Source organism: Cupressus sempervirens, chromosome 5 (genome assembly GCF_028749045.1).
Source record: "Cupressus sempervirens isolate cs-2001-9-10 chromosome 5, ASM2874904v1, whole genome shotgun sequence".
In the NCBI taxonomy this organism is placed as follows: Eukaryota; Viridiplantae; Streptophyta; class Pinopsida; order Cupressales; family Cupressaceae; genus Cupressus; species Cupressus sempervirens.
The window spans coordinates 2477239-2492166 of NC_143122.1; the positions used below are offsets into that span (position 1 = coordinate 2477239).

Below are 14928 nucleotides of genomic sequence, written 5' to 3' on the forward strand. Positions count from 1 at the left end.
TGTCCCTTGATAGCCTTTTGTTCAACATACTGAATGTCAAATTCACTAAGTATCATGATCCACTTAGCCAATCGTCCTATCAAAGCTGCTTTGTTGAGCAAGTACTTTAGTGGATCTATCTTAGCCACCAACCATGTAGTGTGGGCAAGCATGTACTGTCTCAACTTTTGGGAAGCAAAGACAACTGCCAAGAAAGCTTTCTCAATGATGTTGTAATTCATCTCATAAGAGATTAGCATGTGACTCAAATAATAAATAGCTCTCTCCTTGTTATCGTTGTCCTCTTGAGCTAATAAGATTCTGAGAGATGTTGCAGCTGTTGAAATTTACAAAATCAAAGGCTTCCCATAGATAGGAGGCATCAAGATTGGTGGATTAGCAAGATATTGTTTTATCTATGTCAAGCTTTACTCATAATCCTGACTCCAATTGAATTTCACACCCTTATGTAAAGTCTTTGTAAAAGGTTGTGATCTATTCGCCAACTATGAGATGAACCTGTGAATAGATTGGAGTCTTCCTTATAGACCTCTCATCTGGCTATTGTTATGGAGTGGAGGCATATCCATAATTTCTTGAACTTTCTCCAAATCCACCTTGATTCCTTTCACAGACACGATGTATCCTAGTAGTTTCCCTGATATGATGCCAAATGCGCATTTCTTAGGATTGAGCCTGAGATTGAACTTTTCTGTGCGATCTAGGATGGGTCCCAAATCTTGCAGATGAGTATTATGTTTTATGCTTTTAACCAAGGTATCATCCATGTAGTCCTCCATGGTCTTATGTATCATATCATGAAAAATTGTAGTGACTGCCCTTTGATAGCTCGCACCAGCATTTTTCAAGCCAAATGGCATTACATTCCAATAGAAGGTTCCCCTTGCACATGTAAAAGCAGTCTTTTCATGATCTTTTGGTGCAATTTTGATCTAATTATAACCAAAAAACCCATCCATGAGTGAGTACATCTCATATCCTATTGTCATGTCCACTATCATATCAATGTTGGGAAGTGGAAAGTCATCCTTAGGACATGCTAAGTTGAGATCACATAAGTCAGTACAAACTCTGATAGATTTATCATGCTTGGAGATTGGAACAATGTTGGATATCCACTCAACATAATCAATTGCACGGATGAATCTAGCTTTCAGAAGCTTTTCCAGTTTAGCTTTGATGAGCAATGCAACATGAGGATGCATTTTTCAAATTTTTTGTTTAACTGGTTTAATGCCTAGTGCAATGGACAAATTATGCATAATGAGATCAGGATCTAGTTCGGGCATGTCAGAATATGTCCAAGAAAAATTTATCTTGTTCTCTCAAAAGAAGGCAATGAATTCCTCCCTTTCTTCTGGAGACAGTGACTATGCTAGATGTATCATATGAGGATGTTCTTCGGATCCCAAGTTGATTGGTTGTGTCAGCTCTATCAACACTAATGATATTTGTTAAAATTGACTTGGAAGTGCATCAAATATCTCATCTATAAGCACCTCAAAGAGGTTTTCACCCTTGGATACATCTTTTGTTTTTACTTTTTTGGGTTTCAAAATTGCCACAAAGTGGTTTTTACCATCAAACCTTTTATGTTTTTTCTTTTTAATTGTATGACTGAGATATTTGATGTCAACTTCAATCATGTTGATTCTTTTTTCACTAGTGGAAGACGTTACTAGTTTGATAGCATTCAAGTAGCAGGCAAGAGCATAATCATTTTGGAATGTGGGGACTTCACTAAATGCATTAGGATTCTAGTCTATAAGCTCATGATATGTGAGTGAAAGAGTGGTGGTAGGTTCGATTGCATTCATGGTATGATCATTAAATGCTTGGACTAGCAATTCAAGACCTAGAGCGGCTTCATCCACAAGTGTGTTTGAATGCCTTTGAGTACTAACTGTTAAGTTTTGGGATTTGCACCCATTACTAAACTAAAAAAAATTCAGCAATCCTGACTTAACATGGGGATTACTTCACTACATGGGACATGCAAATGAAATGAGACCTCTAGGTTCTAGGCCAGCTCCTTTTGACATTTCAGTGAAATCCCTAAAATACTTAATTTAAACTTGCAAGGAAAAGGAGAGAAATTGCTGAAAGTAAACCTTAGACCTATAGCCTAAATTGAGAAAGAGGTGATACACCAAAAGTGATCATGGAAACTCGAATACACTTGATGGAGAGGATTACACAACTATTTGAAATGCAAGTAAAGCACATCTTCCTGTAAAGATTTTCACAAATAATTTATAATAAGGTTTTAAGAATGAAACAATAAAAGGAGGAAAATAGATACCTTACTTTAATCAATTTCACTTTTAAATACACATATTATAACTTGCAAATAAACTTACTTTCCTACAAACAGGTGCTGAAATGAGATAGAATGACAAGGATTAATGAAAATTTTCAAGTTATTCTATCAAATCACTCAAATACACACACTAAACTTGCAAAAAGAAAGAAGGCTTAAAAGTGAACACAAAATAGCATAATCGCACTGTTGTCACTTGTATTGTATCTCCAGAAAATGAATTACAGATTTTGCAACAAAGTTTAGAACTCAGAAAAGAAGTCACAAAACTCTCTCATAAAATTAGAACTCCCCAAAAATGAGTTGCAAAACTCATTAAGTACAAACCCAACACTTGGTTCGAATCCAAAAAGGAAGCCTCAAAATCAAGGCCTTAGAAACTTCTAAAACTGAAGTCTTTTTCTCATATGACTCCACTAACTCATTATGAAGCCCATGACTCATCTTAAACTGTCCAAAAAAGTCTTTAACTGGTCATCAAGACCCCCAAACTAGCTGGATAAAGACAAATCTGACCCAAAAAGCCCATATTTCCTCCTAGAAGAATTCCTAATGTTTGCATAATAACTTCTTCTTCAAAGGAATGAAATATGCATAAACTTTCTTTTTGCATTTTAAAATAGGAATTAACATTTAATGATTTATAATTTATCATTAAATATTAAACCTTTACAATATTGGATTATTACAAAAATAAAATAAAATCCCCTTATTTGCATTTTAAAATAAGAAAATAATAAAATGATTTATATGTATCATTTAATATTATTTCCTTACAATATTTACACTTATGCAAAAAAAACATTCCTTAACAAAAAAATCCCCCAAGTCATAATGTAAACTAAACCCTCTCTCAACAAGCATATAAAACTTCAAAGGGATTAAAATCCCATTTAAAAGCCACGAACTCCAAATAATATAGAAAAGAAAATAGGGCATACAAAGGCTCAAATACCCTAAGTTTCATTCATTGTTTGCATTCTGGAAGTTGTTTTGGAGCTGCAACTAGGAGGGTTTCTTAGAGTTTTTAGTGCCACCATGAATGAAGGAGATTTGTTGGTTCTTGTTTGTTGCCACAAAAAAGATGTGCTGAATTCTTTGAATTAGCCGCTATGGGTGAACTTGTTGTTTTTGTGTTTGAATCCGCCATGGAAAAGAGATTTATTGGTATGCTTTACTTGAAGCCGCCATGGAAAAAAATTGTATTTCCAATTTACATTTTGCATCTATATCTTTTGAGTATTTCTTATTAGATATCTAGATTTTACTAGAAATTCCATTTGCATATCACTTTTCGTTTGCAATGATTGGATTTTAAGAGCTTGAGGTAGACTATCGGCTCTTCACAAAGAGCAACTTCCTTTTCATTTACTTGTTGTCCATGAAATATATGTTGAGGGTTCTTTAAGTTTTTTCCATGCTAGCTTTTACCTAGCATCATTAGATGTTTTCAAGGCTGTATGAGGCTGAGGGTCTTAAAAACTTCATTGATGTATTTTCTCATTTGGGTTTGCTGAAGCAAAAAGAATTCTGGAACTTATATTCCATTCCCATAAGAACCCAAAATGGGTTTGCTTTCATACAAGTTTTAAATGAAGAAAATATGTTGATGTTGTTGTGTTTGTAAAGCTTATATCACTATTGAAATTAACAGAAACTTTGATGGTTTTCTTCCTTCATTTTTTATAGCTAAAATTTGGAACTCAAGTTTCCATTTGTTGTTTTCAAAAGCTGCATATATATTTGCTTATTTTTCCCTGGGATGACTTAAACACCCCAATAACACAAAGGGACATATATGTTCCACATAAAAAATTTGCTATTTCCTTTGTAAGTAGAGATATAGGTTCCTTTGAACCTTGATTTGATTGAGAGCTTCATTTTACAGGCCTAACTTTCAAATTTCTCCTCTCTAAATTTTCAATAAGTTTCCCAAGTTCTTGGACTTTATTTGGCCCTAACTGTTCAAAGCCAACTCCACTGCTCATCATAACTACTTCACTATTAGATAGGATTCCAATCATTGTTGGTATTATCAGGACTCCAAAAATTTTAGCAAGAATATGTGATTGATCAGAAACCTCTACATCATAGATCATCATATAATCTACTAAGAGCTCGCCAAATTTTTGGGATTCTCTTTCTTGTGGTTAGTAACAAAACTTTTGGTAGCTTGAGTGATGTCCTCACCAACTCATCAAGATCACCATTATCTATTCTCCTTGAAAACCTTGGCAGTAGATCTAAACAATAATTTTTTACATCCTTTGCATTCCAATCACCAATATATTCCAAAAATGATCCCTTCTCATTGCTCCTTTACTATTCCTTTCAATGTTTTGGCAACTTGATCCAGAATTGTTTCCAACTCTTGGTAGCCTTTTAATGATGGAGTATAAAACATCAACAACCAAGTCATTTTTTGATCTAATACTTTCTCTTTAAAAATTTTGGAATTGAGAACCAGAATCTGCTGAGGATTCTAAGAAGGACTACTTTTTGCTTGTCCCTGTGAACCAGAAAAGCCTCCAAATAGATTCCAATTTCTTTTGTCAGTTTTTTGGAGAGCCAAAAATGTTTGAGAACATATCTCCCATGAAGTTAGATCCACCAACATCATCTGTGAAAGAATGTCCACCTTCCAATGCAGATTTTAACCCCAAAAAATCCCACACAGAGCTTCAGATATAGTGCAGCCAAGCTTTATGAAAATGGGCCAAAAATTTTCAAACGCAACCTTCAGATTTGGTCAATGGTATGGCCCAGATATCAAATGGAGAGCAAGATATCTCCTTATCACAATTACTCAATGAAACTAAGCACTTCCATTCCAATACCAAATTAAACCCTTACCTATCAAATGCAATAGAAATGATAGTATAAGTAATCTTTTGATGTATACCTTGAGCTTTGATTCAAATCCTCCTAACTTTTTCCTTCAACAACAAGAAGAATGAATTCTTTGAAGAAAATGAATGCATTTCTTTCCAGCATAATACTACTTAGATAAATCTGAAACTCTCTCATAGATAACAATTTTTTTCATGGCCAATATCAAAGACAGTTCTTTTATGATTTTCTTTGTTTCTTTTGAATGCATTGTGAGTTATAGCAATGATAATGATGATTGTTTCATAAGGTTCAAGCATGGGCTCGTGACACTCATAAAACTACTCTTTCTATGATCTGCATTTAATCTTGATTATAATGAAAGGTTTCATACTAGAGTTAATATGTGACTTTAAAATTATATTTTCTACTTTTGCATTAAAGCACTTGGAATTCATTCTACTATTTATTTTTTATGTATTCAAAATAAGAGAAATATGACATGTGCGAGTATGGAGATGATAATCAGTCATTGCTTAGATCATAAAGATCTAACCCCACCATTTTCTCTTACAAGGGAATGAAGAACCAAGAGCTTTCCAGATTGAGAGCTAGACCAGGGGTGACAAGGCGACAATAGAGAACACCTAACCAGCCAAAGTCTGAAAGGAAATGACTAGTTATCTCTAACTTTCTCCCATTTGTTTTATTTTTCTTGTTCTTAGCACATATGAAAGACAGTACTTGTACTCATGATTTGTGTGAGATATGTCATTTCCAGTACCTTTCTATTCATTTCATACTTTGTAAACATCAAAATTGTACATCTCAATGATGATTTATACAATGAACATTATATCTCTTTTGCTCATGATTTTTATATGATTGCAAAATGATGGAATGTAAATGAATAGAAAATGAATGTTTTCCTTTTGCAATGTTACTTGAAGTAAAATTTTCAGCATGTGTAAAATTTTGGTAACACTAACGTCAGCAACTGACGACTCGAGGACACTAGTTGGATCAAACCCATCTAACCTAACCCTAGATGTTTCACCCACTTCAAGTTGGTTTTCATTGACATGAACTTGGTCAATGTCTTTATCTATAGTCACTTCTAAAAGGGATTCAAAATCATATTCCTTGGAATCAGTGTTGAATGGTGACAAACTATAGAATTCCCCAATAATGATAGGGACATACTTTCCTTCATCATCTATATTTTTACACAAGTACTCAATACGTAATGCCTAACTAGACTCCCCCATTTCTAAATGAGTGTTGTGGGGATTAGTGTTGTCCTCAGAAGAATCACTAGTACCATCCATAGTGTTAACATGTGGCACAAATTCATCAGGCTCAGCAAAGAATTTAGCAAGGTCATGAGGAATAGGATAAGGATAAGGATCCTCATCATCCAAATTATCATCTTGAGTATCTAACTCAGCTTGTGACTCATTTCTAGATGAACCCTCAGACTTTGGTCTAAATTTGTTAGCCCCTAAATGGAAAGACACCTTCTTAAAGCCTAGATGAGATGTATCTCTATTTCTTTTAAGCTATTGCTTTTATTATTGCACCCAATAGGACTAGTTCCCTTATAGCCAAAGTGCTTCATGAGTCGAAGACCAAGGCCATATTTCTCAAGAGTGATCTCACAAGCTTGTTCTATTAGGTCTATTGGAGTCTCTTCTTTGTAAAGCCATGCAGTAATGGCTCTGTTTTCACTGTCATCCTCTAAGGGAATTGTAGCCTTAACAAAAGTTCCATTATACTTGGTTTGAGATGTCAACGCAAAAGGCTTCTTTGCTTTAGATGGTCTCCCATAATGACAAGGAGACTCAAGAAGAGATGTCAATGATAGCACTAGTTCGATGTGGTATTCACCCATGCTAGTTTCTTTTAGCTTGAATGAATGGTGAATTTGTTTTAGCTTGTTGTCATGATAATCAATAGATTCCATATTAGTGGGGACAAAATTCTCAATAGCTTTGAGCATATTGCAGGTATAGCTAGTAGTGGCAGGAATAGTGACTTCGGAGCCATGAAACGTCAATTTGACACATCAGTGGTATGTGCATAGCATAGTGCACATCTCATGTATCCATGGCCATCCTAACAAAATGTTATAAGCCAAGGGAATGTCGAGGACTTGACAAGTGACATCCCTTTCTAAAGGACCGACGCGAAGGGGCAAGACCACAAGACCTAGAGACTTTTGTTCAACTTTTTCATATGCTTTGATAGTGATCTTGTGGTGAGGATCAATAGATTCCTTAGAATAATTTAATTTTCTAAGAAGAGTAGTAGAGACAATTTTTAGCCTAGTGTTATTATCGATGAGTACCCAACGAACATGTGTCTAATGTATTATAACCTCAATGTGTAGAGGTTGATTGTGTGGGTGACTCAATGAGTTATCATCCTCCTCAAAGAAGGACATAAAGTAAGGTGAGGTTAGGTGACCTACCATAGATTGAAATCACTCAAGATCAAGATCTTGAGGAACATTTACCTCAGTGAGGGCTTGGTCCAGAATCTGCCTATGAGCAGGCAAGATTTTAAGCAACTCAAAGATGGTGATTTGAGAATTAGTTCATTTTAATTGATTGAGAACACTATAGCTATTTGCTACTAAATTTTTTGCTAGTTGTGCACCTTTTCTAGATGGACCAACAAGGGTTTAATCTTATTTTGTTCAAGATCAGGAGTAGAAGGTGCAGGCCTTTGAGCACATACTTGGTGTGAGAGCATGTAACAGCATTGGCACAGTGTTGCGAAGATGTATTGTCATTTGTGTGGGAAGTAGGGCCCCTCAAGACAAATGGTGTCTTTGTTTTATTGTTATCTTACTTTCCCTTGATGGTTATAATGTCACAGTACTCAAAATCCATAGGTTCAACCATATGGACTATCTCATCATCATTGTTAGACTATGTATAGTTGACCTTATTGTTAGGCTTCAATTTTGAGCTCTCTCCTTTTTCATAAGATGGGAAGGGCTCCTTGTTTCTTTTGCTACTGATTTGTTCCTTCTTTCAGCAATCCCATCCTATTCAGGTGTTTTAGGTGAAGATAATTGTCTTTTGATTACATTCTCTTCAGAAAACAAGTTGAACTCTTTAGAAGTGAACTTTCCTCCTTTATCTAATCTTAAACACTTAATCTTAACACCAAATTCATTTTCAACTCTATTCTTAAATATCTTAAATTTCTCAAAAGTTTTAGACTTGTCTTTAAGAAATGCTACCCACATCATTCTAGTGAAATTATCAACAAAAATTATAAAGTACCTTTCACCATGGAATCCTCTAGTTCTTGCAGGAGCACTCAGATCTGTGTGAACAATCTCCAATTTTTCTATAGTAGAGAAATTCTTGCTAGAAAAAGACACTTTTCTCTATTTAGCCAAAATACATTCCTTGGAGACAAGATTAGTAGGCTTAATAATCTCAAGAAAATCTCTTACTGCAAATGTACTACTAACTTTCACAATGTTATCATAGTCTATACGACAAAACCTTTTATGCCATAACCAATTGTTATCAACCATTGCAACCAGACATGTTATTTTAGTAGGATTCAACTAAAATACATTACCTCTAGATCTAGTTGTAGTACCAATTAGCTTACCATCTTTTTCTTTGATAATGTAAGTCTTCCCTGTGAACTGCAATAGATATCCCTTGTCTGCCAATTGTCCAACACTTGACAAATTATGTTTCAAACCATCAACAAAGTAAACATCAAGAGTAATATATCCAATCCTATAACATGATAGGTTGCATTGTTACCAACTCTAACAATACCTCCATCATGATTTCTAAACTTAACAAATTTATTCATGTCACCAATCATGTGATGTAAACATCCACTATCAATTATCCAATCTAATTTCTTCTCAACTTGGATAACTAGAGCTCTCTCTTCTCTAATTTCTCTATCAAGGTTATCTTCCTTAATAGCCACAAATCCTAATTCATCATTACTTTGACTTTGATCTTTTTCATCAAATTCTTCATTCTCATTAGCATATAAATAATTTCTATCTTTATCTATTATGGGCTTAAATTTTCCTCTGAATTTTTTCTCTCTTTTAGGTCATTTAGATACAAAATGACCATATTCATCACAAGTCCAACACTTAAATATTTTCTTACCATATTTTTCTCTTCTTACCAAAAGGGCTATTCCTTCTTCAATCCTCTTATCTTCTTCAAATCTACTACTGCTGGCAAAGTCTTCTCTTGCACTTGTTCTTCTTGATAGATTAGGTTGAATGTGCATAGCACTGAAAGTTGTCTCAACTCTAGATAATTCCCTAGACTATCTCATTTTTGCTTCTATAGATTCTAATCTTCCAAGCAAAGTTTCCTTTGTGAAATCTTTGATGCAATGCATTACTAGTTAAATCATCTGAGTTGTTTTCTTGAATGGTGGTGATAAGCTTTTCAAGATCTTCCATATAACCTCATCATCATGTTTAGTTCCACCAAGAGATCAAATACCTACAATAATTTATGGTATTCTTCCTATATAATTTTTGATGGACTCATCTTCCATCATCTTAGCATCTTGAAATGTGCAAATCCAACTTTGTAATTTCATTCTTTTTACATGATCATCACCTTCAAAAGTAACTTCTAATGCTTTTCAAATTTCATGAGAAGTTTGAAATGTGTTTACTTGATTGTATTCATTTTCTAGAAGAGCTGATAGTAAGGCTTCTCTAGCTCTCATGTTACACATGAACAGATCTCTTTCTCCCTCACTACATTCCTCTATATTTTATTCTTCAACAATTGCCTTCTTAGCTTTTTTCAAAAGCCAATATCCTAGACCCATGCATAATAGATGAGTCTTCATCTTTTCCTTCCAACTATAATAGTTGGCCCCATCGAGTCTTGGACTATCTTTCCTGAATGTATTCACTATTGATATCCCAAAGCTATTAAATCTTATCTTTAAGCACCTAATGCTCTGATACCAATTGCTAGAATATATGGTCCTCTAGTATAACTAAGAGTGGGGGGGGGGGGAGGTGAATCAGTTATACAATTATCATAACAAATATTAACCTTAAACAAACTTAACCATGTGAGTAATATAAACTAAAACTACAACAACATACTCATGCATAATTAACACCAAGTATATTAACTAGGGAAATGCCTGATCAGAGGGAAAACCTTGATGGGGACGGTAGCCACAAAATTATGTACTAATATAAATATTCCTTGTTAGAGGATGGACCTTGTTAGGAGTCTATTACAACATTCAGTACATATGAGTCCCCATTAGAAGACTTTGAATTCCTGTTAGGAGATTCCAACCCTATTAGGAGTTGTATCAACCCTGTTAGGAGTTTTGGAAGATAGCTAGACCCATTGTTCAAATAGCTTCAAGGTTAAGATCAAAGAACCCACTATCCAAATGATCTCTGTATGATTCCTTGTAGACTAATAGAACTGAAATGTACCTCTTCCTTTGTCTCTATCACGTCAACTAGACTTCTACTCCTTTAGATCTTGTAACCAGATCTCATACTACACATCCAATGTTCCCTTGGATCACTTGCATACATTCAGTAAGCATTCTACTCCTTCTCTAGTTGTACACTAATACTTCACATTCCACTTGATCCTCTTAATCCAAGTCTCTTTACAAAAAAGTAAAATAACTTACCTTTATACAATATCTTCATAATAATTCCTTGAGTTGGCCTTAAGGCTTTCCCAACTAATTAACATAAGATAATTAATTAATTAACAATTACAACAATATTGTTGGCTCACAATCTATACAAAACTTTACATGTGTAAAACCATGTCTTGCGCACATGCTGGCATCACCATACAATCATCCTCTATCATTGTTATCCACGCATCACCTTCATTACATCTCAGATGAAAGATAGTGATAAATCATCAAAACTCTATTTTACAATGCTTTGTTTCTATACTGCTTCTAGCAAAATAGGTGTAACTTTTGTACAACATTAAATTAGACTTAGTCCTACCTCATCATTAGCAAAACCTCAGGAACATTTTTTCCATTGTGCATCATCTAAAACTTCATTATTTCCTATGTATACTAAGATTACTGACTACTATTTTTTTAGTCTTAATAGACTTACTTTTGTGTTGACATTAATGAAAAATGAAATCATGAATCCAACATATCAATAATCTTCAATGCTTAGGATACTCCCCCAATATAATATTATCAAAATTCATGATAATAATTTTATTATATGAAGTTACATGTGAATATCTTTAAAATCAAAGAAGTGTTTGGTAAAGTTGAGGTACAGTGGGCTTATAAGGAATTGTATCTAGCAAAGAAGTTGTTGTTGGACAATGTTTATTTACCATTGTATTATTTAGTGAGGATAGTACTAAAGGTCTTTGGACAATGGGTCCATATGTCTTCCTTTCAACTCCTAACAGGGTTGGAACTATTGACATTATAGTCATGTTTGTTATTGGTGATATACACTTATTTAGATTGTAAGTATCTAGCGAGCACATTGTATAGTTAACACTGTTAACCAAGCATTTCAGTATCTACATAGTTCTACAGTTGCTACTGAGTCCAAGGGAAAGTATTCAGTTTGTACCAAGAATTTACTACCAAGGTTTTGATCAGTAGTATAAATCGAGCATCTCAGTGTATGCTAAGTTTATCAATGCAAACTGAGTTGTGCAGTGCTTACCGATTTCATATTTACTATGATGTGAGTCTAGTGTTAACTAAGCTACTCAGCGTTAACCAAGTGACTTAGTTTATACTGAGATCATAGTGATAGCATTGACCAAGCTATGTAGTGTGAATCAAGTGATTCAGTTTATATGTTGAGTTTCACAATTTTCGTCAAGTCATCAGTGCAGACTGAGTCCAAGACTACTTGGAAGTGATCAATATGGACCAAGCTTCTATGTCTACCAAGTGTATGATGATGTCAAGTATTGATAGTGGATACCAAGTATCAGAACCTCACTGAGCCAGTCTTCAAAACCCAAGTTCCTATTGTTGGGCCAACTTTGGGGTTTTTGTGTAAACTTGTATTGTGGTTGACTTTATAATTTGTAAATTGGATTAGTATATATATAATGTATTATATCATAACCAATGTATAATATGGAAGTAATGTAATAAGAACAAGAGAGTAGAATAGTGAATTACAAAGGCTATAGCAGTATAAGGAGTAGCAAAGATTTATCTATCATAGCAAGGTGATTACTATACTCAAAGGAATCTCATTCAACAAACCAATTTGCAAATTAGAGATCAGCTACTATTTCATCCTAATAGGTGGATCGGTTAAATCCTTTCACAAGGTAGACTTAACAGTCTTATATAAATCTCTTTACTAAGTGTATACTTCATTGTATGTTTGTAAATCTTTTTGCAAGGTGGATCTAGTAGTCCTTATTGTGCCTAACAAGGTAGATCATCAGAAGTGATCATTATAAGCCTTAACGGGCCAACTTTATATTGCAATACTAAAGCTTGTAGGTATCATCCCCACCCTAGTTTTACTTTCTATTTGGAAATTTTTTGGGTCACCAAATTGTGTGTCAAAGTGTTATGAATTCTTTAATATTTTTAGTTTCTCATGCATGCTATTAGATCAGAATACTCATAAAGGATTAATTGCTAATTAAGGATTAAGTTTTATGGGTTACTGATTCACCCCTCCCCTTTTAGTAACTTAGCCTATCATAATATTTCCAACAATTGGTATCAGAGCTTTGTGGTTCTCAAGAAAGAAGTTTAACAGCTTGAGCAAAGATCAAAGGCTATAGAGATATTCAGACTTGACAAGGCTATTGATAATGAGAAGCTAGATTTGGAATTGGCTATTGGACAACTCAAGAAAGCAAAAGAGAAACTTTCTCAATCTCTGAAAAGAAGAAAAGATCTTGCAATCTGAATGAATGACCAACTCTACATTGAAGAAAGAAATGAAGACATCCATTCAAGCAATTTAGATGAAGCTGATAAAGCAATCAAAGAACTATTTGAAAAGAATAGTACTCTTCAAGAAGAAGTAAGAAAACTAAGAAGAGAGCAATAAATTTACTCAGTAAGATTGTGTGAAGTCATGGAAGAGAAAAACAAGATAAAAGAAGAGATACAAGGAAAGAATAATAAAATTTAGCATCTATCCCTTCAGTAGACATACTTCATTGATCAGCTCACCAATGCAAATGAAGAAATCATGAATCTAAGATTATAAAATGAAAAATTAAAAAATGATCTAAACATTGAAAGGAAAACCAATGAGAGGATGATGAAATCTCAAGAAAACCTGAACCAATTGAATGAGCAAATCCATTACAGACAAAAAGGAAAAGTAGGAATTGGATATACAGAAGAAGGTGAATCATCTAAGTAAGGAGCTCAAAAGAGTCAAAAATCTACTTGCAGTTACTATGGCAAGATAGGCCATACATCAAACAAGTTTTGGAGCAATGGAAAAGGTAAATTCAATGGAAAGTGCTACAATTACAATCAGCATGGTCATAGGGAAAACAAATGCAAAGAGAAACCTAAGTTTGAAGGAAAATGTCATAAATGTAAGAAGCATGGGCACAAATCCTCAAAATGCAAAACTAAGATATTGAACCTAGTAGAATATATTATGAAAGCTATATTTGGTTGGGACTATAACACTTGGTGCAGATGTCATTACTATGGAGAATTTGGACACATTGGAATGAATTATGTAATACATCGCATGAGGACAAGAGACACTACCAGAAGATGTTTCATTTGTACAGAATTTGGTCATCTTGCCAAAAACTGTATGAATACTGGAAGAATTGAAGATGAAAAGAAGGAAAAAGATGATAACATCAGAAAGCATATGAGATAACAATGGGTTCCAAAACCTTCTAAGAATACAAGTTTGAGCAATGATTATAAGGTCACTCAAGAATTGGGTGACTCCACCATTTCCACTTGATCTCTCATAGGAGAACTAGAAATAGGATTCTGAAGATATCTCACATTAGTTATAGTTAGCAGAATGAAAGATCCAAATCAGCATTCAAGATGCAAAGGGATCACCGAGTAAAAGATGCAAATAATTATCAAGCATGGTTGGGTTGAACACCTTACTAAGCAAGGTCGGGTTGTAGACATTACCAAGTGAGTTTAGGAGTAACTAAGTTCAGTGTGATTACTAAGTCATGGAAGACTCTGTCGAGCATTCAATGCAAGTGAAGTAGATAACAGTCTATCATTTGAGTGAAAAATAATACTAGGCATTTATGGCAAAATTTGATGAAAAAAGGAGAAATCAAAGTCATTTATCATCTGAATTTTTGAGAGCTATCTATGTAAGGCGATCTTTAGAGCATTCAAGTGATTTGAGTGAATCATTATTAAAGACTTCCTTCTCTCAAACCCTATCGAGTGAAGATGGCATCCACCTACAGCAAATCAAAGAAAGGTTCAAACATGTTAGTTTGAGGCATGGAGTGGAAGGCACCAAATTTTAAGCTAAGTCCTACCGTTGCAAAAACCCTAGATCCAAGTGGAGCACAGTTGTAAATTACACCAAAGTTATTGTTAATCAATGATATCCATTTGCATTTTAAATTTTCTTTTCAAGATATTAGAACATTTGAGATGGATGAATCATTGAAGGAATCATGTGTTAATGATGTGTTGAAACTGGAACATCAACATCTTGAAACTAAAGGTTTAACTCGCATTCTGCATATGCCACAGGATTTTCAAATAAAATGGATAAGATGTATTCTTAGTCA

The 14928-nt window shown here is 34.2% G+C and overlaps 1 pseudogene; it reads right to left on the reverse strand.

Moving 5' to 3' along the window:
• Positions 1–4044: 4044 nt before the first annotated feature.
• Positions 4045–14928, reverse strand: part of LOC149554311 (dnaJ protein ERDJ3A-like) — a 65804-nt pseudogene continuing 54920 nt past the window's right edge.